General features: G+C 42.4%; 2 long non-coding RNA genes across 4 annotated transcripts; one reads left to right on the top strand and one right to left on the bottom strand.

Moving 5' to 3' along the window:
• Window positions 1–1,533: 1,533 nt before the first annotated feature.
• On the bottom strand, window positions 1,534–6,326 carry LOC148105032 (uncharacterized). Its single transcript, XR_015718659.1, has 3 exons — window positions 6,126–6,326; window positions 5,271–5,327; window positions 1,534–1,818 (listed from the first exon to the last, which is right to left on the bottom strand). It is a non-coding gene; the product is annotated as an uncharacterized LOC148105032 (long non-coding RNA).
• A 3,292-nt stretch (window positions 6,327–9,618) lies between these two features.
• On the top strand, window positions 9,619–23,684 carry LOC148105031 (uncharacterized). Of its 3 annotated transcripts, none has more exons than XR_015718487.1 (4): window positions 9,619–9,650; window positions 14,312–17,472; window positions 18,336–18,465; window positions 22,801–23,684. It is a non-coding gene; the product is annotated as an uncharacterized LOC148105031 (long non-coding RNA). The 3 variants fall into 3 exon arrangements; XR_015718486.1 differs by having other exon boundaries at window positions 14,309–17,472; XR_015718488.1 differs by lacking the exon at window positions 9,619–9,650 and adding an exon at window positions 11,231–11,310 and having other exon boundaries at window positions 14,309–17,472.
• The last annotated feature ends 209 nt before the right edge of the window (window positions 23,685–23,893 follow it).

Genomic DNA, 23,893 nt, shown 5'->3' with positions numbered 1-23,893 from the left:
TGAGTGCAAAGAAGTGTTTGTGCTTTTAGTTTTGCAAACTCAGTGAGTGGTTTTGCTATAAGTATTAATAGTTTTAGGAATTGTGCTATAAGAATCACAGTTAGGGTTAAAGCCATCAGAAAAAACTGTAACAGGATGAAACCTGAGGGAGGGGCAGCCATCTGCTACAAGTGGTTGAGGTTGTTACAGTTTTTTCTGAATGCTTAAACACTAACTGTGATTCTTATAGCACAATTTCTAAAACTATTAATACTTATAGCAAAACCACTCACTGAGTTTGCAAAACTAAAAGCACAAACACTGCTTTGCACTCAGTTTGCCATTTTGTAACACACACTTTGCAAACCTGTAGCTACAATCCACTGCACAGCACTCTTTTTGCAGAACTGTAAACACAACTCACTGCTTTACACTCAATTTCCAAATGATCAACACACTCCTAGCAAAACTATACACATTTATGGCTATTATTTACACTATTTTGCCAACTGTCTGGCACACTGTCACATGTAAAAACTTTTTTAGATAATTAGTTCACTTTGCAATCAGCCCAAGCATTATAATACAGGTAAGCTCTGTGTGTGGAGTACAATTGAGGGAGCAGGAAGAGTGAGAAGTAGAGGAGGCCGAGGAAGAGGACGTGGAGGTGAAGAAGTAGGATGAAGAGGACGACAAGGACAAGGAGGAACAAGAGGAGGACGAGGAGGGGGGAGAGGACGAGGAGGGGGGAGAGGACGAGGAGGGGGGAGAGGAAGGGTTAGAAGAGTAAGAAATAGAATTGCTGATGACATCAGAGCTACAATAGTGGACCATGTAATCAACCGTGGAATGACCCTGAGGGAAGCTGGCCGACGGGTTCAGCCTAACTCGAGCCGCTACACTGTAGCAAGCATCATAAGGACATTTTGAAATGAGAATCGGTTAGTACAGTCACTTTGCACTAAGATTTGTAGCACTGCCATATGCTAATGAGAAACACAACAATACCATAGATGTAAAAATACTGAAATTGTTACTTTACAGAATTGCTAGATGACCAGATGCTGGGGGCAGAGGAAGCATGTTCACTGCAGACCAAGAAACCCATATAGTCAACATGGCGATTGCAAATAATCCTATACTTGGAAATAAACACTTGTGTTTGTTTTGATGTGTGTAAATAAACACCAGTACTTGAAGTTTGGATCCCTCCATGTTTACAGACCTATGACAAAAGTATGAGCTCAAACTGACATGGCCTAGCTTGTGCACAGAGAAAGCAAAAGCCAGATGTGTTTTGTATTCATACCATGAGTGTGCAGTTGGCACATTGTGTGCTTAGTAGATGATGGCTTGTGTGTACTGTTTGATACGAAAACACCATTTTTACGAAGGTGTGAAGAGTTAATCTAGCTGTGTTCGCTTTTGCAAGAGAACTACAATGTTTTGATAATTGGGTGACAGGTTTTCTTATTTGTGTGTAGAATTTTGCAAAAATAGCCAATAGTTACAAAAAATGTGCTTAAGCAATCAGAAAAAACTGTAAGGTTCTGGGACTGGTCTCACTCAAGATGACAGACCATAGGACATTACTGCAGGATTTACTGATCTGTTGTGTTTTATGGCTTTCATGGATCTCAGATCTTACCCAGCACTGTCCGTCATCATGTCCAAAACACCAAATGAGGGAATATTTTATAGAAGAGTGGTTGTTCATCCCTTCGTGCCACTTTTGGAGTCACTGTCGAGGTTTGGCAGTGTGGCAGGGAGGTGTGTGTTGTGGCTCAGCTGCAGAGGGAGAGGTGACGTGGATGGTTGAAGGGGCAGCACCAGGAGAAGCTGGAGAGGTGTCGGGACCAAAAAGGAGCAATATTGTGAGCAGCTGGCACGCTGCTGGAGCAATGCCTGGGAAATTTATATTGTACATTGAAAAGTAATAAACATGAAACCCAGAGCACGGTGTGTGAGAGTCTGTGTCATGTGTGTGTCTTGCATTTACACAGCAGAAAGATTGTGAAGTTAACATAACAAGCAGAGCTTTGACAGATTTCAGAATTATAATTCACTATTTTGGTTTCCTTTCTTAACCCACCACTCTTCCTTTTTCTCACTTCCTCTCATCACCTTCTTCATCTTTGGCATCTTGCGTTCTGTCTTCGCCGCCCATCGTTTAACCGAAATGTTCACAGGATTGGTCCCCACTTTTAAATGAGCTAGCAGTTCTGAATGGAAATATCAGTTTGCTCTTTACTTCTTAGCATACGCCTGTTTCACTGAGCTCTTTAAGCTGGCCGTGTGAGAGGAATTTGTTAATTGAGTTAAGCACTGGCTTTTGCTTTCTTTCTGGGTGTTGTCATGTTCATGTTGTATGCAGTTTAAAAAATAAAAACTGTGCAGAAGAAATCATATAAAGCAGGGGTGGGAAACTCCAGGCCTCGAGAGCCGGTGTCCTGCAGGTTTTAGATGTGTCCTTGATCCAACACAGGTGATTAAAATGGCTAAATTAGCTCCTCAACATGTCTTGAAGGCTGTATCCCAATTCAGGGTCTGCAGCCTTAAAGGGTGCATTTTAAGGCCGATTACGTCACAGCGGCACGCCGAAGGCCGTCCCAATTCAAAGGCTGATCGAAATGCGGCCCTCAGATGCGTCCATTTGTGCGGGTGTCCGCTCTCCAGGCTCCGAAAGCCTTGCCAGCCCTTGTGATCGGGTGGCACCGCCCACCAGGCGTCTGAAACAAAGAAGAAAAAACCCGGACCGGGCCGCCTGGCCACCCTTTGTGCGGGTGTCCACTCCCCAGGCTCCGAAAGCCTTGCCAGCCCTTGTGATAGTGTGGCACCGCCCACCAGGCGTCTGAAACAAAGAAGAACAAACCCGGACCGGGCCGCCTGGCCACCCTTTGTGCGGGTGTCCGCTCCCCAGGCTCCGAAAGCCTTGCCAGCCCTTGTGATCGGGTGGCACCGCCCACCAGGCGTGTGAAAGAAAGAAGAAAAAACCCGGACCGGGCCGCCTGGCCACCCTTTGTGCGGGTGTCGGCTCCCCAGGCTCCGAAAGCCTTGCCAGCCCTTGTGATCGGGTGGCACCGCCCACCAGGCGTGTGAAAGAAAGAAGAAAAAACCCGGACCGGGCCGCCTGGCCACCCTTTGTGCGGGTGTCCGCTCCCCAGGCTCCGAAAGCCTTGCCAGCCCTTGTGATCGGGTGGCACCGCCCACCAGGCGTGTGAAAGAAAGAAGAAAAAACCTGGACCGGGCCGCCTGGCCACCCTTTGTGCGGGTGTCCGCTCCCCAGGCTCCGAAAGCCTTGCCAGCCCTTGTGATCGGGTGGCACCGCCCACCAGGCGTGTGAAAGAAAGAAGAAAAAACCCGGACCGGGCCGCCTGGCCACCCTTTGTGCGGGTGTCCGCTCCCCAGGCTCCGAAAGCCTTGCCAGCCCTTGTGATAGTGTGGCACCGCCCACCAGGCGTCTGAAACAAAGAAGAAAAAACCCGGACCGGGCCGCCTGGCCACCCTTTGTGCGGGTGTCCGCTCCCCAGGCTCCGAAAGCCTTGCCAGCCCTTGTGATCGGGTGGCACCGCCCACCAGGCGTGTGAAAGAAAGAAGAAAAAACCCGGACCGGGCCGCCTGGCCACCCTTTGTGCGGGTGTCGGCTCCCCAGGCTCCGAAAGCCTTGCCAGCCCTTGTGATAGTGTGGCACCGCCCACCAGGCGTCTGAAACAAAGAAGAAAAAACCCGGACCGGGCCGCCTGGCCACCCTTTGTGCGGGTGTCCGCTCCCCAGGCTCCGAAAGCCTTGCCAGCCCTTGTGATAGTGTGGCACCGCCCACCAGGCGTCTGAAACAAAGAAGAACAAACCCGGACCGGGCCGCCTGGCCACCCTTTGTGCGGGTGTCCGCTCCCCAGGCTCCGAAAGCCTTGCCAGCCCTTGTGATCGGGTGGCACCGCCCACCAGGCGTGTGAAAGAAAGAAGAAAAAACCCGGACTGGGCGCCTGACCTCCCTTTGTGCGGGTGTTCTCTACCCCGGCTCCGAAAGCCTTGCCAGCCCTTGTGATCGGGTGGCACCGCTCACCAGGCGTCTGAAAGAGAGAAGAAAAAACCCGGACTGGTCCGCCTGCCCACCCTTTGTGCGGGTGTCCGCTCCCCAGGCTCCGAAAGCCTTGCCAGCCCTTGTGATCGGGTGGCACCACCCACCAGGCGTGTGAAAGAAAGAAGAAAAAACCCGGACCGGGCCGCCTGGCCACCCTTTGTGCGGGTGTCCGCTCCCCAGGCTCCGAAAGCCTTGCCAGCCCTTCTGATCGGGTGGCACCGCCCACCAGGCGTGTAAAAGAAAGAAGAAAAAACCAGGACCGGGCCGCCTGGCCACCCTTTGTGCGGGTGTCCGCTCCCCAGGCTCCGAAAGCCTTTCCAGCCCTTGTGATCGGGTGGCACCGCCCACCAGGCGTGTGAAAGAAAGAAGAAAAAACCCGGACCGAGCCGCCTGGCCACCCTTTGTGCGGGTGTCCGCTCCCCAGGCTCCGAAAGCCTTGCCAGCCCTTGTGATCGGGTGGCACCGCCCACCAGGCGTGTGAAAGAAAGAAGAAAAACCCCGGACCGGGCCGCCTGGCCACCCTTTGTGCGGGTGTCCGCTCCCTAGGCTCCGAAAACCTTGCCAGCCCTTGTGATCGGGTGGCACCGCCCACCAGGCGTCTGAAACAAAGAAGAAAAAACCCGGACCGGGCCGCCTGGCCACCCTTTGTGCGGGTGTCCGCTCCCCAGGCTCCGAAAGCCTTGCCAGCCCTTGTGATCGGGTGGCACCGCCCACCAGGCGTGTGAAAGAAAGAAGAAAAATCCCGGACCGGGCCTTCTGGCCACCCTTTATACAGGTGTCCGCTCCCCAGGCTCCGAAAGCCTTGCCAGCCCTTGTGATGGGGTGGCACTGTTTCCGTTAATGAACAACATAAGAAGGAAAAAAAAAGTGGAATCTGTAATTGGAATCTTTAAACAGCTACTCAGAAAAGGATCCAGATGTTTCAAAATACTTCTCTGGCGAATGTTTCAGTTCTGCAAACATAATTACTGCAATTAACGGACTAAAAGTCGTCACTTTTCAGCCCCATTTATGGATTTAAGGATCAAAGAATTTAAGGCTCTAAGGATCAAATTGGTGGTAAGATTCTAAATATATGTGACATCATTATCCCGTAAGCCAATTAGGTTGTCACATGGACAATTTATCTGTAAAGTTTCAATCCCTGTCATCAAATCTCATCTGAGGACAAAATCCACAAGAACAACATAAAAAAAGAAAGAAAACCTACCTTAGAAACACGTCGGGTTAAAAGAGACGGCATCACTGCAGAGGTGAGGACAGGCATCTGTTTGAAATAGAGAAAACCGTAAGCACAGTCATACAGACACATACACACACACAGGCTCCGAAAGCCTTGCCCGTCCTCATGATGGGGTGGCACCGCCCCCAGGCATGGAAAAGAATGGTAAAAATATGGTAAATGGCACTTTACTAGTCCCTAAGGACCCCAAAGTGCTTTACACATTCAGTCATCCACCCATTCATACACTGGTGAGGACAAGCTACATTGTAGCCACAGCCACCCTGGGGCACACTGACAGAGGCGAAGCTGCCTAACACTGGCGCCAACGGGCCCTCTGACCACCACCATTAGGCAACGGGTGAAGTGTCTTGCCCAAGGACACAACAACCGGGACTGTCCGAGCCGGGGCTCGAACCGGCAATCTTCCGAATACAAGGCGAACTCCCAACACTTGACCCACGATCACCACAAAAGAAAGCAGAAAAAACCTGGACCAGGCCTCCTGGCCACGCTTTATATTGGTGGACCTCCCCTTGCTTCTCAGAGAAACCCTCTACAGAAGAGTTTAGAAAGAAAAAACGTGTGAGTTCTGAATGTCCTGGTGAGTCTCCACCTGTTACAGGTGGGTGCAGCCTGCACTGTCTCGAGACAAACCAGACCAGCTGCACCACAGACACTTCAAACCTTATCTCAAGACAAACACTGAAAGACAAAATAAAAAAAGAAGAAAACAAACCCTAGAAACATGCCGGGTTACAGGAGACGGCAGCCGTGTAGAGGTTGAGTCTGTGTGAGTCTTTTTTCTGTTTATGAACAACAGAAAAAAGAAAGAAAACTTACCTTAGAAATCTGTAGGGTTGTTTTCTCTGAGACATGTTGGAATCTGTAAACAGTTACTCCGAAAAGGATCCAGATGTTTCAAAATACTTCTCTGGCGAATGTTTCAATTCTGCAAGCATAATTGCTGCAATTAATGGACTACAAGTCGTCACTTTTCACCCCTATTTATGGATTTAAGGATCAAAGGATCAAACTGGTGGTAAGATTCTAAATATATGTGATGTCATTATCCCGTAATGACATCACATATATAGGTTGTCACATTTATCAGTAAAGTTTCAATCCCTGTAAAGTTTCAATACTCTGCCCAGGCTGCTCTACCTTAGAAGAAGAAGAATGTTGACCTACAGTACCTTGAAAAACTTTCACACATTTTGTCACTTTACAACAACAAACGTAAAAGGAATTTTTCTTAGATCTTCTGTGACAGACCAACACAAGTTACCACATTACTGTAAAGTGGTATGAAAATTATACATGTCAAAGGAGCTTGCAAAGAAAAGCATCTGGACTTCTTTAAGTTACTTGAAGATGTTTCACCTCTCATCCGAGTAGCTTCTTCAGTTCTAAGGTCAAATGGTGGGGAGTCCCAGATTTAAACCTAGTGGGAGTATCCCCCCACAGAGGGACAAAAGGACCCCCTGATGATGCTCTAATTGCCTGAGCCAAGTCTGGGAAATCTGGGACTCCCCACCATTTGACCTTAGAACTGAAGAAGCTTCTCGGATGAGAGGTGAAACATCTTCAAGTAACTTAAAGAAGTCCAGACGCTTTTCTCTGCAAGCTCCTTTGACTACGATGACCTGGATGACTGAGAACCTTCACAGACAAAATGATACATGGTTTTCAGAATATCAAGCAAATAAAATCTGAAAAGTGTCACGTTGATTAGCATTCAGTTCCCTGTACTCTGATACCCCTAAACAAAATCCAGTGATATCAATTGCCTTTAGAAGTCAACCAAATTAGACAAGTTTACCTGTGTGTAATTTAGTCTCATTATAAATACAACTGCTCTGTGACGGCCTCAGTAGTTTGTTAAAGAACATTAATGAACAAACAGCTTCATGAAAACCAAGGAACTCACCAGGCAGGTCAGTGATAAAGTTGTAGATAAGTTTAAAGCAGGGATAGGTTATAAAAAAATATCCTGAGCTTTGAACATCTCAAGGAGCACTGTTCAATCCATCATCCAAAAATAGAAAAGGTTTCCTACAACTGCAAACCTACCAAGATATGACCTAAACCTCCACCTAAACTGACAGACTGAGCAAGAAGATCACTGGTCAGAGAAGCTTCCAAGAGGCACATGGTCAGTCTGGAGGAGCTGCAGAATTCCACAGCTCAGGTGGGAGAATCTGTCCACAGGACAACTGTAAGTTGTGTACTCCACAAATCTGGCTTACATGGAAGAGTGGCAAGAAGAAAGCCAATGTTGACCGAAAGTCATAAAAAGTTTCATCTGCAGTTTGCCAGGAACCATGTAGGGGACACAGCAAACATGTGGAAGAAGGTACTCTGATCAGACGAGACCAAAGTTAAACTTTTTGGCCTATATGAAAAGCGCTACATGTGGCAGAAAAATAACACTGCTCATCACCCTGAATGTACCATCCCCACTGTGAAACATGGTGGTGGCAACATCATGCTGTGGGGATGTTTTCCTTCTACAGGGACAGAGAAACTGGTCAGAGATGATGGGAAGATGGATGGAGCTAAATAGATGGGAATTCTGGAAGAAAACCTGTTGGAGGCTGCAAAGGACTTGAGCTTGGGATGTAGATTTACCTTCCAGGAAGACAATGACCCTAAATATACAGTTAGAGCTTCAATGGAATGCTTTAGATCAAAGAATATCCATGTGTTAGAAGGGTCAGTCAAAGTTCAGACCTAAATCCCATTAAGCATCTGCGGCAAGAGTTGAACATTGCTGTTCAGACACGCTTTCTGTCCAATCTGTCTGAGCTTGAGCTGTTTTACAATGAAGAATGGGCAAATATTTCAGTCTCTAGATGTGCAAAGCTGGTAGAGACATACTCCAAAAGACTTGCAGGTGTAACTGTAGCAAAAGGTGGCTCTATGAAGAGCAGGGGTTTGAATAGAAATGCATGCCACACTTTTCCAAATTTATTTGCTTAGAAATTTGACAACCATGTATTATTTTCATACCACTTCACAATTATGTGCTACTTTGTGTTAATCTATCATAGAAAAGGTCAATAAAAACCACATTTTGTTTGTGGTTGTAAGGTGACAAAATGTGTAAAAGTTCAAGAACTATGAATAATTTTTCAAGGCACCGTAACTTCAAATCACCACACAAGCACACATCAGTTCACATGCATGTACACATATGCAGTTAAAGCATATGTGTACATGCAACTTCAAAAGTTAAAGTAGAGAAAGACTGCAAACCTCAATATGGAATGAGTGATAATGTCAGCACCATTCCATGATTTAGAAATATTTGTTTCACTTTAAATCTGTTTTTTTTTTCTTAATTGCAAAAACTGTAAAATTTGAATTATCTTTTGTGTCACTTCAGTGTTCCTTCACTTCAATGACTCCCTCTTGTATCTTTGCTACACATTGGATATAATTTTTCTTACCACGATGATGCATGATCTTTACTCTCAAATCATTTTAATGGCTTCTGAGGAAGTTGCCCCTCTGCTCCAAATTATTGTTTAATAGGCAATTTGTTCTTTACTCTAGTTTGTTCCTTGATTGTAAAATCTGGTATTTTTGCAAATTTGGCTCAGGGGGACCTGAAAGCCAGGAGACAATTTATTGTATTGGCCACAAACAAACAAATAATAATAAAGATTTCTATCAGAGCAAAAATCTCTCTCTCTCTCTCTTTCTCTCTCTATTTGCTCCTAACCACGTCCTAACCTAGCAGTCATATATAGCCTTTAATTAATCCTGCATTTTTTGTCAAAGATATTTGTCACCATGAAATTAATAGCTTAAAACAGCAACATATAAACAGATTCACTGAGTAATCAGAAAAGTTTAGCATGAATCTGGACATTAGATTTAAGCTTGAAGTTTTAACCTTATCAAATATCACTTGGTAGAAGCTCCTTACCGTTTGAAGAAGTCTCTTCTCAATCTGCTGTCCTCTTTTGCTTGGATCTTTTTTTTTCCATCTGAGACTGACGTTATTCCATGTTAATTATTTTTTCTCCGTGAAAAACACAGCAACTCATCTTATCCCGGGGTGCCAGGGCGTCGAGCTCCGGATCTCAGCAGAAAAGTGCCAATAAAAGTTGCAGGCTGATCCAGGTATCAGTTTGACATAGGTTCTCCTCCGTGACGTCACAGTTGGAACACTGTTACGCCTATGCGTAGCCATGGTTACAGGGGACGCTTTGGAGCTCTGCTGCTCAGCAGCTAAAGATTTCAGGTTAAACTCTAAAACCAAATAAAATCAATATACTGTATATGTGTATAGTTACCCCTTAAGCGTTCGTTTTCTGGAAGAGGCACAGTTAAAATGTGACCGATGGCAGCCATACTGAGGTGAGTTGTTGAGGATATGTCGAGCTGTCGATAAGCACGGCTGTTTTTGTGCTGTTATTTACTGTTAGCATGTTTTGGCTGGCGTTACTGAAGTTGTTTTCAACTGGATGTCACATTGTTGAACTCTGATGATTAATGAATAAACTCTCGATGTGACGATGGTAGAATGTAATTGTAACCCTGTGTTAATCTGTGTGCCTTTGATACCGTTTAATATCCAGTCCATCTGTTTGGTGTTTTGTTTTTAACATGCCCTGGAATAATTTAAAGTTTTACAATGCCGGTGATTTACGACTCTTTCGCGACAGTCAGCTGGGGAGTAAACTGTGGGGTTCTCAGAGGTAGCTCACGTGAGCCAGCAGTGACATCTGTACATGCAGTAGCCTTAAAATACTGATTATTTATTCTCCTGCTAGTTAAGAATTTGTGTTTTATACCTACATTGTTTCTTTCTATATGTTATCGTTTGGTTATGTTATGATGTGTGGTTAATGATGATTATTAGTGTGCTAATCGTGAATAAGCTAGTAAGCTTGAAAATTAGCAGCCATGTTAAGCGGATTTCGGTGTTCAAGTTCGTGTGTTACTGTTTGGAATATGAACCCATATGGCTTGCACTACTTTCAAGATGTAAGCTAAAGGGGTGTGTTTTAAAAAAGGTGCAAGAATGACCTAACTCAGTGAGCGATATGTGTTCATTGTACAGTAAGTTGTAATTTATGTTGTGCATTTGAACTAGCAGACTGCAGACTTGTTTAGGGGCTATGAGCACACATGGGCTGTGACCCAATCCAGCGACCGCACGCTTTGGAGTATGCGCAGTTTGCGTACCACGTACGGCGCGTACTAGGAAGTACGAGAAGTGCGGAAATGAGAGTCTTGTGAAATGGGACGGTCTGGCCGTCGTCGCGCTGCTCAGGTTGCCTAGCAACCATGATACTAACCGCAAGAAACGTTTCATACAGCATTGTTTGACAGAAATGAAGGAGAAAAATGTTTTGTTGTTCATTCATTACTTTTTTTTTATGACATCACTTTGATTAGCTGAGGCTGAGACCACGGGACTGTAAAAACATAATTGTTGGGCTTCATTTCTGTACTGAACAGTCATTTCAAGATTAGTTAGTAAATAACAATTAGCTAATGTTGTTCATGAGACTAAAGTCATCTCACTTTGGTAATGTAAATATAATATGGCCAATATATTTATTGTCAGATTATTATGATATATTACAGCAGTGAGCTTGAACTCTGTGTCAAAGATTCAAGTTGAAGTTATTTATATTTCCTCTCACCTTAAATCTTCACTCAAAGACAAGTATCTTTGACAGTGTATATATAGATCAGGGGTCGGCAACCCTAGGCGAAGGGTTAACTGATGGCACAACCATAGCTGGACTGGCCATCGGGCATACCGGGCATTTGCGCAGTGGGCCAATGATTTTTTATTTTTTTTGTAACGTTATAAACACTGAAAGGTGGTGGATTGGCCAGATGCTGGTCAGTGTGTAAAAATAACCCAGTTGTTTGTTGGTGACTTCCACAGACCTCCACCACATTAGCAAGTGGTGGAGGTCAGCAGGTGGATGAGAGAAAGGGGAGGCAAGTGGAGAGACCCGAGGCGGCCACCGGTCTGAGTGTCAGGTGAACTGAACTTCAGGTAAGAAGTTATGACCATGCAGTCTATGTTGGTCAGATATAAACCAAGTTTAGGTGGAGTTTTATTTTTGTTGTGCTGACTTTTTACAGTCAGTTACAGTAACTCGTACTGCGTGCTAGCTAGCATGATGGAGTTTCTATACAGCTGGGTGGGTGCTATGATACTACTGATAGTTAGTAGAGTTGCCAACCGTCCCGTAAAAAGACGGAATTGTCCTGCATTCAGAGAAAATATTACGCGTTTTGTATTGAGCTGAAAAGGAATGCAGTTTGTCCCGGACTTCAGCTAGTTCCATCCTACCTGACAAACCATCCTACCCATTGTTTCTGCGCATGCGCACAACACGAAATTAAGTGGCAAACTGTACTACCTTTGTGATTATTAACCAGAAAAATATTCTGACGGGTAAAATTAAGTGCCAAACCATCCTACCTTTGTGAATGTGACCTACAAGCATACTAACAGCTAAAATTTAGTGGCAAATCATCCTACCTTTGTTAATCTGAGCTAGAAGCATATTTTCACAGCTAAAATTCAGTGGCGAACCATGCAGCTGGAATCCACAGCTGTGCGTGTTCATGGAGCTGCCTTTTCACCTGCTGGAAATCACTACCTGACAAGTTTAACTGTCTTCAGAACATTGCAGAGGCCTTATTGACAGTATGTGGCTCTACATGTCTGTGTGAGCAGATTTTCTCTCACATGAGTGTCCTCAGGTAGCCGTCTGAATGCTGGACACTGGAAGACCTGTGTCTCTGAGTGGGAGACCAGAGATCACATTAACATGTGTGTCTCTGTATTAACAAATATGCCATATTGGCCCAGTTTATTTTTCTTATCATTGTTGTGAGGAGGCCATAGATAGCATTTGCATTTTCTGTTGTACAGTTCATTTGTTGTTATGGATAAAAAGTGCCTTTTTTTTTGTTTCAGAATAGCTGATAACTATTCGCTGATAGCTGCCAACATCTGCAAACAAATATAATTCTATAAAGTGGTTCTATATAGTGTGTAACTGTTCATATAGAGCGTTATTAAATTTATTGCTAATGCAATCATATGACACATTGACTTCTGAGGAAATTTTAGATGGCACTCGTCATCAGAAAGGTTGCCGACCCCTGATATAGATGTATCATATATAAGAGACAAATATTGTTCGTTTAATTTGTTGGCATTATCACATTTGGCTCAATGCTTACATATATGTGTAAAAACAAAATGTACGAGCTGTGATAACTGTGTCTGATAACATGAAGAGTAGACTGATATATGAAATATTCCTTTATTGGGTGAGAAAATCAGACCATGTCATAACTGCTTTAAGTCATACAGAATAGATATCAGAGCCTTAAACAGGCTGACTTCTGCTAAATGGGTCAAACTGGGCAGAAAGTAAACAAACACATAACATCCTTATAGAATATGATGTAACACTATAGATCAGCTTACCTCAGAATATATAAAGCATATAAACAATTACATCAATATGATGCAACAAACACAGCAGTGCTACTAATCCAAAATACTCAAAGCTTCATAGAACTGAAACAAAAATTTATTTTTAGCTCCATTCTGCTGCTGATACATACTTTAGGTTTCTGAACATTAAACTTGTTGCTGCCTTTCATAGTGTGTAACTTGAAGGCCCTGAGTACTTTCTCCCACACTGAAAATGCTGGAATGATCAAATTATTTGAACATTACCTAATAAGACTGATTCAGGACAGACAATTAGTTATTCTAAACTTTTCTAGCAGTCCTTCACAAACAGGGAACAGTCTGTCTATTCTCTCCATCTGTCAGCTGCTGCTGGCTCTTCCTCCTCCTCTTCCTCACACACTGCTGAGTTTGTCCTGGTGGATCATCAGGGGTGCAAAGCCTCACAGATGATGTTCCACAGTGGGTCCCTCAGTCTGTCCTCACTCTGGACACTTGCAGTTGTCACACATGGAAATCAAATGTGTGATAAGCTGCAGGATTCAAACACAAGTGTAACTTATAAATACATGTTCATACTTTTATTCCACAATCAGAGAGAAAGAAACAGAGAGAGAGTGCAGGACAGACAGACAGGTGACAGTCTCAGGTGTATACACTGCTACAAAACAGCACAAAAGAAGGAGGATTTAGTGTTTGTGTTATTACGAGTGCTGAACAAGAAGAGTTCCCAGATGGTACAGTGGACACATGTGTGACTGCTGTGATTAAAGCATCTTTCTTTCAGCTTAACGAATGAACCGTCAGCTCGTTCAAACACACGTTAAAGTCCGTTTGGCTCAACACCACCGAACAGAGGCAGCAGTATAACATAGCTAACATTAACAGTGCAGTGAATCCTGCTTGTGCCGTGATATTCAGGACTGCAAACCGAGCAGCATTCACTAACTTTCAGCTTGTTGTGTTTGTGGATATAAGACTGACTTTAATTATCCATAAAATCATCACATTCTCTGTAAGATTAAGGTCGACTATTGAATGGCGTATATTTAAAAGTAAAGGCTTTAAAACCAAGTTAGTTGGACACATCACTAATGTCACATAACTCTGCTGACATGTGGCCAACAGTCATGTTTTAATGTTCTTCATTATTAAACATTCGCACATAAATAAGTGACATCATATTCAGTAAACTTACCTCTGAAAGTTTACTCTTCGGCTGCGCCGCCTCTGCCCTCTGCCGTATTTTTCGGCAAAATTATCCACACCCACCACTGCGCTATGAATTGTGGGATATATGGGACCACGAAGTGTACAGCGGACCACACTTCAAATTTGGGAAAATCGACGGCGCATTTGGAGTACACTTCAAATTGAGACAGCCGTCGTCACGTCGCTGTGACGTAATATGTTTCACAATGCGTACTCAGGAGCGTGCGGTCGCTGGATTGGGACACAGCCAAGGTCTGTAGCTTTGTCAGAGGAAGCTTGTGTGAGCCAGCAGTGATATCTGTACACGCAGTACCTTTAAAATACTCATGTGTCATTCTCCTGCTAGCAGTGGAGGAGACTTCTGCTGAGGAAGAGGCCCTGCTGTCCTGCCGTCTTACTGGTGCCATTGAGGGATCAGCGGCTGCTATATATTCTTCTCAACCTCGAGTATTTGGACTGAAGGACTCACAGACACGTTTTATATTTAGCTCTATACATTTTAAAAAGATTTTTAAAAAATATTTTCTTATTCACAAAGGCTGTATGGAGACATTTTGGTTATTGCCACAGACGCTTTCTCTTACTACGGATGGAGGATGTTGCGGTTTTACAACCCATGGACTGAGAAAGGACTCAATAAGTAATATGTTCACATATTCCAGTGTTAAACACAAGTGAGTCTCAATTGAGTGAAGTGTTGGTAACTGATGCCAATATTTTTCTTCATTCTCCCTGTTTAAATCCCATTCATATAAGGGACCCTAATTTTATCCTGCTACAAACATATTCACCCAGTGTTATTTAAGTTTCCTGTAAACTACACATGTAAAGCGGATGTGAGAGAGGCTGTGATGAAGTCCTGGAGTTTTTAACGATGTACATGCTCCAGTTCAGAAATTTGTATTATATGTTGGACACAGGTGGTAAAGTGCTGTCACACCCTGAATAAATTGTCCTCTGTTCTTTGGTAAGCTGACATATTTGTTACATAATCATATGGTTTATCAGAGGGAAAGTGCGAGTTTTAGAACACTGGAGCCTAAGGTTAGGTGCAGTAATATTCAACCGTAATATTAGCTTTTAACTAGGTCTTGTCAGTTAGCTGGTGTTGTGTCAAAAAGTCATATCTGCCATAAACTAATTTTCGGTAGTTGTCAAAAACCAGTTGATCATATTTAACCCTCCTGTTATGTTGGTTTCCAGGAACACCAATTATGCTTCTGGGTTAATTTGACCCGGGGCAAATTTACTCATCCAAAAGTGTCAGAAACACTGGCATTGATTATTTTACAATTTTCTTTTATAATTTAGATTTTTTTCGTTTTCTGTAGTGATGCAGATGACATGTGACATCTCTTCTGTTCTGGGTCAATCTGACCCGCAACATAACAGGAGGGATAAACTGCTATAGACAACTTTTTGGTCTATAATATGCGAAACATGTCACATGTATCCCTCATGAGTAATATTGAGTCATCTTGTGCCACAAACAACATTCCTGTCACAAGGTAGAAGCTGCAATCACTTTTTGGCAGTGATTTTTACTTTGTATTTATTCATTTGACATTAAAATTACTTTTTTAAAGAGTAATCTGGCCAAGAGGACAGCAGAAATTGCAACAAATATAATAATAGTTCTCTAAACATATTTTAAGTGTCCCAATAGGACTGGGTTGGTTTTAATATAGTTACAATAACACAGAGTTATAAATATACTTGAAAAAATGGGTCGTTATTAAACTTGATATATACCCTTTTGTAAATCATGTTCACTAAAGTCTATTTCCCAATATAAGTAAAGACATTGGAAATCAGTTTTTGTCAGACGATCACTTTTTGGCATAACACCGGAGGTAAAACAGGTATGATCCTTCATATCTGGAGTGTGAAGGTGCAGACATAAATTCAGATATCTCTGGGATGTTTAAGAGTTTAGAATTTCTCTGGTTCATTAGCTTTATTCAGATAATTCAGTAATCACTCAAGATTAGTTCACTAGTACTCCTGAATTCAAAGAAATAGTCAGGGTATTCGGCGCTGTGCTTTCCCACAGGTGAACCCAGGTGAAATGAAAGAAGTATTGGATGCCCTCCTCCTCTGGCACAATGATAACTCACAAAAGCTCCTTGGAGTAAGGAGATCAGGTTCAGAAGTGGTTCTTTCTAAGAACGTATATCTGTATTTATAAATGACATACTAAGGATGAGTAATGCTTAAATAATGAGGAAATTAAGCAGTGACCAATGACACATTTAACAATGTGTCATTTTTATCCACTATTCTATGTTTATTTATGAGTACAAGATCCTTTTTTTCTATCAAATAACCTAAAAAATGACTGACTGCACCTTTAAAAATACTAACTTAAATAAACCAAGATAACCCAGCAGTCCATAGGAAATAATGTGTGCACTATGTCACTAAATTTATTGTCACTGCAAATGTAAAAGTAAACATAAATGAACCACAGAGGAAATGACATGACTTTGAGGACAGATGTGATCAGGTGGAAAATGCAGAAAGCTGACTGATGTCGATCTGTGGCTGCATTCAATGTTGGCCTGTCCTGTATTAGGCATTCAGGATTTTCTTTTATGGCCATTTAGCTCTTATGGCATGAACTTGCTCAGTGCATTATTATTGGCTTTTCTACAGTCTGATATTTGTTTACAGTGCATCAAATTTGGCACATGCTGACTGCATTCTAATTGTAACCAGAACAGGAGGCGAGAGCAGAGAACAAGAGTGCAGCAGTTTAGTGAAAGGAACAGGAAAGGTGAAGAAGAGGTGAGCATCCAAAAGATGAGCAAGAGGACAGTTTCAAAGGAGACATCACGGCACAATAAAAGCACAAGCTGTAAGAGCAGAGATTCATTCATATTTTTACTATTTTTTTCTTTAGGTTTTACTCCCGCTGCTTACAATAAATCAAATATATAGTACAAACAAGAAAAACTCAAATTGCATTGTTGTTCAGTATAATTCTGTGACTTCAACCTTTAGCTAACGTATAATGTTTGACATTTTATATAAATGTGACTATAAAATATAGTCAATAATATTAAAAAGGTGCTGTTACTGAGTGAAACTTCCAAAGATTTCAGGTCTGGATTTAGCCCCAGTGTTTTAAGATCCTAGCAGCGCTCGTATTTATGGCCACATTTTTAAAAGAGACGAGCTTTCTGGGTGCTGACTCAGAGGGACCACTTTAGTTCATTGAAACTTTAATGCCAGTTTAAGACAATAAACTGGACACGTTTCGAATCAAATTGATAATAACAGAGCTATGCTGGACATAAGCAACTGTGTTAGTGTGACGCCCTGCATATTTGAAGGATTGCAATAAACTTCTGTTCTTACTGAATCTGTAACATTGCCTTGATCTGCCTACATCATTTTTTAAATAGTTTATGTTGTTAAATGAGTTTTGTGTCACTGTGCACAGAGAAAAACTCACCTGATGTAGTGGTAATGCGTTATTCACCACTAGATGGAGACAACCCGGCACAGGTATTTTCTCTACACACTAAATTTCACACTGAAAAGCATTGGTGGGAATTTTTGTTTACATGGTAAGTAAAAGAAAAAATGTCTTGAGGTCTTTCCAGTGTTTTCAAAATTGTGTTTTTCAGATACACGTCAAAATTTCAAAAAACACACACACAAAACAACAAAATATGTCAAATTACATGCACGTCTCATTCATTTTTTGAGAATTTCACCACTTTTCGATTTCATGGAAAATAACTTATGTTATTCATGACATGATATCATTTAAAATAACTTTGTCAGGCTAGTGATTAGCTGCCACATAAGTATAAATCTAAATCATGCAAGTGTAATATAGAAAAAAACCACAAACAGTTGTGCTGTTTGTTCATAATAAATGGGTAGGGGTGTATAGTCAGTAAAAGCCACCAAGGCTCTGCCGAGCTCCAAAACCACCTCTGCCACAGACAGAAGCATCAAAAATGTGCGCTGGGAGCTTCATGGCATGATTTCTACAGCCACACAAATCTATATGTATGTGGCCAAGAACCTTAGTCCATGTAGGGCATCTTAACACAGTTTACTTGTGTCAGTTAGGTCAGCTAGTGGGATGGCAGAGAGGGCAGCCTTTACATTATTTTATTGTAGAGTGACAGGAACTGCCTATGAGCTTCTAATCAGGCAGAAATATTGACAGAAGGAAATATTTCAAAATAAAAAATAAATTTTTTTTTTTAAATTTCAAAGGAAATACATTGATGAAAATCAAAGAAGAGAAAATGTATGTGATGTTCCATTTTCCTGAGAACTGATTGGCTGTGATGACTCCTTCAAGTACTACATGCTACTTTGTCCTGCTAGTTAAGCCTGCTGTCTGTTCTCAGGCCTCCTCCTGTTTCACTGGCATAAATCCATCACCAGAGGGCTCCACTGACCTGCCTGTTGACATCAGAGCAAACCCCTGTGTCATGTGACCTGGCTGGAGTTGCAAAGCTGGACTCAGACCTGGCCCAGGCAAGTTCAAAGACAGTTGTGGTAGAGAGAGCAGGGAGTATAGTAGAGCACTGGAAGGATGAGGTGGAAACAGGAAGCGTGTAGATTCAGTGGATTTGGAATCCTCCATCTGTCTCCATGCTCTCTTTACTGGCCTTCTAAAAATCACTTCTAAAAACTTCTCCTGTAGCTGTGTAGCTGCTTTTGTTTAAATGTTTAGGATAGCATTTAGAATTCAACTTTACTGTCATTACACATGTCTAAATACAGGGTAACAAAATACAGTTTGCATCTTATCAGTAAGTGCAATAAGAGCAAATATACAGATGTACTACATATATACAGATGTATCGGTGTGAGGTAAACAGATCTACAGAGTGCTATGAATATATCTACAGCAGTGGAAGCGTAGCTCTCTGAACAGACTACAATAGTGAACAGTGTAGGGTGACAGCTGTGGGGAAGAAGCTGTTCCTAAACCTGCTGATTTTAATCTGAAGGCTCCTGTAGCGCCTTCTGGAGGGGAGGAGCTGGAGGCAGGATGAGAGGAGTCCCCGAGAATGATGCGTGCTTGGCATAGACATCTCTTCTTGTGGACATCCTCAATGGCAGGAAGTGGAGTCCCTGTGATGCGTTGGGCAGCTTTCACCACCCGCTGCAGTGCCTTGCGGTCAGCAACAGAACAGTTCCCATACCACACTGTGACACAGTTGGTAAGGATGCTCTCTATCACACAGCGGTAGAAGTTAACCAGTATGTCATTAGACAGGTGGTTCTTCTTCAGTATCGTAAAGAAAAAAAGGCGCTTATGGGCCTTCTTGACCAGGCTGGAGGTGTTAGTTGACCAGGACAGATTCTCAGAGATGTGGGTCCCCTAGAACTTGAAGCTGGAGACCCATTCAACAGCTGTGCCATTTATGTAGATGGGGACATGGGTATCTGTCTTCTCCCTCCTGAAGTCCACAATGAGCTCTTTGGTTTTGCTGGTACTCAGGAGCAGGTTATTGTCAGACCACACAGCTAGGTGCTTTACCTCTTCCCTGTAGCCAGTCTCATCGTTGTCACTGATGAGACAGTCACGGTGGTGTCATCTGCAGACTTGATGATGGAGTTGGATCCATACCCAGGTCTGCAGTCATAGAGGAACGGGCTCAGCACACAGCCCTGTGAAGTGCCAGTGTTGAGTGTGATGGTGGTAGAGCAGTTATGGCCTGACCTAACATGCTGGGGTCTGTTGGTCAGAAAGTCCATGATCCAGATACAGATGGAGTTGCTGAGTCTAAGAGCCACAAGTTTGGTGATCAGCTTGGAGGGAATAACTGTACTGAATGCTGAGTTGAAGTAAACAAACAGCATTCTTACATAAGTATTGCATAAATATATGAGTACATGTTGCAAGAAACTACATTCCCAGATCACATCCAGTGTGTGCTGGAAAATTTGCAACGATTCTACAAAAATGTTCCACGTGGTGTTTTTTTTTTTCCTACTGGTGATGATCCAGTGGGGCTCCAGTCACTACAGGCTCCCTTGTGGTGCCACAAAACAGACTGCAAAACAACTTGTGCGTCCATGACTGATCCTGCTGCTTCCACTACAATTCACTCCTGTATGAATTGATCTTTTCATGACTGTTCACTTTGGACAAGCAGGAAACAGAGGTGACGCTGACTTGTGGCTTCGCAGGGCGATTCCCTTTAACAACAAGAGCATGCACACAGTTTGTTTTAGGCCACCATGAATAGCTCACATTGTAAATCACAATGAGCCAGTATATGATACTGTAGCTTCCACTCACTGTGACAGGATGGCTCGTAGGAGGTGATTACACTCTGCTTCATTGGGTTCCAGTTCAGATTAAGGGACAACACATGGAAAGACAGAAACTGGGAACAAATGTTTGAAAAATATTTACTGTTAGAAAACATTCAGTGAACAATATCGATTTTTATGTTTGGCAAACTTCAAATCTGAGTCTCCAAAAGCCAGTCAGACAATAGAGTTGGTATAAACAGAGAGAGGAGATGATGCTTTTTTTAGACAGAGGAAGGGAAATATTTAGATTCACTTAAAAGGATAATTCTCTCTCTCTCTTTTTTTTAGCACTTTCCACTTTCACTTTCTTGCCATTAAGCTCTAATTAGCTTTAATTTCACTTAAAATACATGAACACAGAAAAGTAAGAGTGTGATTCTGGCGAAAGATAAAAACTAAAATGTAGCATTTTGAAAGGTCCCTGCTCACTGACCCCTCTGTCTCTTTTCTTAACTGCTGCATATGTGCTGGATTATTTGGACTACATTGCATTGTACAGTTAGACTATGATTGTATCTGTGGGGCTTAAAACAATGACATTTGTTCACACACTCACAGTGGATTCATTTTCAAAGATCAAGGAGCACTTCTTTAGGGCTGGTCTGGAGACATTAACTGGCTCTGGGTGACAGAAAGCGCTGTAAGGACTGAGAAAAAACAGTATTAATTTGGTGCACATTATGGGATTTGTGTATATTATGTGTTGAGGTTTTCTCTTTGTGACTGAGGTCCTTACTGGAGCTGAGATTTGTATTGAGCATGCAGTCCAGAGTGATCAGACACATATGTGCTGTTCCACAAACGGGATGTTTTTATTGTAGTCACTGTAGCAAGTGAGATCGGTGAGAAATAAACCAGGAGAGATGGAAGGAAAAGATCAAACAACAGATCCTAAAGTCAATGATACAATCTGAATGACGAGAACGAAAGGCTAGCTGTGTGGAAGACTGAGATACTTGTCATTTCTGAAGATGAGCAGCAGAGACAGTTCACAGAGTATTTTCCCAAAAGTCTTGGGGATCATCGAGATGTTTTCTGGCAAAACTGAGACCAGCCTTTGTTCCTTTTGCTCAGCAGGGGTTTCTATCTTACAGTGTAATTTAGCAGGTGGGGAACAGTAAAATCAGCTGTAGTGGCTCTTGTAGATTTACACAACTGAAATCAATAATATGTAAGCAGACACCCAGCTGTCCACTAAACCTGATTCTGCTCTTCCCCCATCCTCCCTTACCCTCTGTTTAGCTGAACTAAATTCATGGTTCTCTTCTAATTTTCTCAAACTCAATAGTAATAAATCCGAGCTCCTCTATAGGCACTAAATCAACATTATCCAGAACCAACAGTTTCTCTATTACTATCAATAACTCACCGGTCTTCATTTCTTCCTCTGTGAAAAGTTTGGGTGTCATCCTCAACAGTACTTTATCTTTCAATTCACACATTAATAATGTTACTCGGTCTGCATATTATCAATTGCGCAACATTAATCGTCTCCGTCCTTTTCTCCCCCCACATGTCACTGCCATTCTTGTCCACAGCCTTGTTACTTCCCGGATTGATTATTGTAATTCACTTCTTTTTGGTCTTACTCAAAAATCCATCCACAAGCTCCAACGCGTCCAGAACTCTGCTGCCCGTATCATCACCAGGACCCCTTCTGTCCACCACATCACTCCTGTCCTGCAGCAGCTTCATTGGCTCCCGGTCAAATATCGCATCAATTTCAAAATACTCTTGTACACATTTAAGGCTATTCATCATCTCTCTCCTCCATATCTCTCTGATCTGGTTAAGATTACTGCCCCATCTCGTTGTCTCAGATCTTCTTCTTCCCTTTCACTCTCCGTCCCTTCCCCCCGTCTTCCAACCATGGGGAGCCGGGCTTTCAGCTGCTCTGCTCCACGACTCTGGAATTCCCAACCTCCTGATTTAAGAAATATCTCTTCCTTCTCACTCTTTAAGTCCAAGCTCAAAACCCACTTGTACAAAATAGCTTATCCCACATAACCTCTCCACTCTGCTTTTTTATTTGTTTATGTCTTATGCTTTTATGATTCTGTAAACTGCTTGCTTTTATGTTGCTTTTATTCTACTATGTACAGTGACCTTGAGTGACCTTTCAAATAAAATGTATTATTATTATTATTATATTTCATGAGCTGTCTTGGCTGATTTCCACCCTCTACACCAGGGGTGGCCAATTAATTTTTACAAGGGGCCACATGAAACCTGAGTTGCGTCAGAGGGCCACATCAACGACATCTTGAACCAAAGTCTGCTTAACTTTCTTAAATTGTAAAATTCACTAAATTATATATTATGAATAGCTGGTACTGGTAATCAGAAGAATAAAACAAAAATAAAATAATGTAAATATTTATATTGAGCTATGCTATGTGAAATTGTGGCGCATATTCCAAATAAAACAAAAACAACCACCGAATGAATGTCATTTTATTTTAACATGTTTAACTCAACAAACAACAAGTTTATAGAAATGCAACAATATAATGACTTGTGTCATGTTTTCCTTCTTTTCAGTGAGAATAATCCAGCCTGTTTTGGTTTTGAACAAGGGCATTGAAATCTGGCTGAATGTCTGAGGTGGCTATGCGAAGAACAGCTGAGAGGTGGTCATCAGTGACAGAGGACCTGTGTTTGGATTTGTTGAACTTCATCACCGAGAATGTCTGTTCACATACATAGGTAGATCCAAAGAGGACTAGAATCCTCTGAGCATGATTCCTCAGGTGTGGAAAGTTCTCTTCTTTGAGGGAGGAATAAAAGTCCAGCAGTGAGACTGACCTGAAGTGCTCTGCCAGAAGTGTGTCAGACTGCAAGTCAATGAGTTCCATCTGAACATCACTTGAAGCATTATCCACACTGCAGGTGAAGGGTCTCCCACCCCTCACAGAGACGACATCCTTGTCTTTTCCCGCTGGAAAAATATTACTTTTTCAGGTACTATGATGAACTCTGTAAAAGACTATGGAATGGACATTTCACCAACACATTATTACAAATTTTACGGTTAGAGGGTTTTTCACCACCAGCGGCTCAAGTCAGAGACATTGCCCAGGCATATCTGTTTGAACTCAGAGATGTCCGCGATATAGAGGCCGCGCTGCAAGAAATTCACGCCAGCGTCACGGAGGTGACCAGGATAGTTATTCCTAACATACTAGACGACAATTACTCACTTTGGCTCTCCTAGTAATCGTTTTTCTTCTCTTGCCTATTATTTTTCTCAAATGTTTTGTTTTTCTTGTTTTTAGCTTTGCTGTTTTTTTTTTTTTTGTCTGTTTGTTTGTTTTTTCTTACTGCTCGGAGTTGTTTTTACCCGTTTTAAATGTATTCGTTTTTTCTTCATTACAGCAAGTAAAACTGTTTTGGAAAACCGTTGCATCAAATAAAACTTTATTGGAAAAGCATTGCAAGAATCAAACTCATTATTTTGTTTTACTAGAATCAAAGTGTAATGTTATTAATTACATCAAATAAAATATTTTTTGTGAACTCGTTTACATGAAATAAGTAACCGCTCGATCATGAAATAAAACCATAGTTAAACATTACTTCAAAGATCACACATGGCAGAGCAGATTCTATTGAAACGAACATATTATGACCCATC

The sequence above is a fragment of the Neolamprologus brichardi genome, chromosome 3, assembly GCF_056152115.1.
Source record: "Neolamprologus brichardi isolate AB-2024 chromosome 3, ASM5615211v1, whole genome shotgun sequence".
Classification (NCBI taxonomy): Eukaryota; Metazoa; Chordata; class Actinopteri; order Cichliformes; family Cichlidae; genus Neolamprologus; species Neolamprologus brichardi.
Note: the sequence above shows the minus strand (reverse complement) of the source record. Positions and strands in the feature narration are given on the sequence as shown.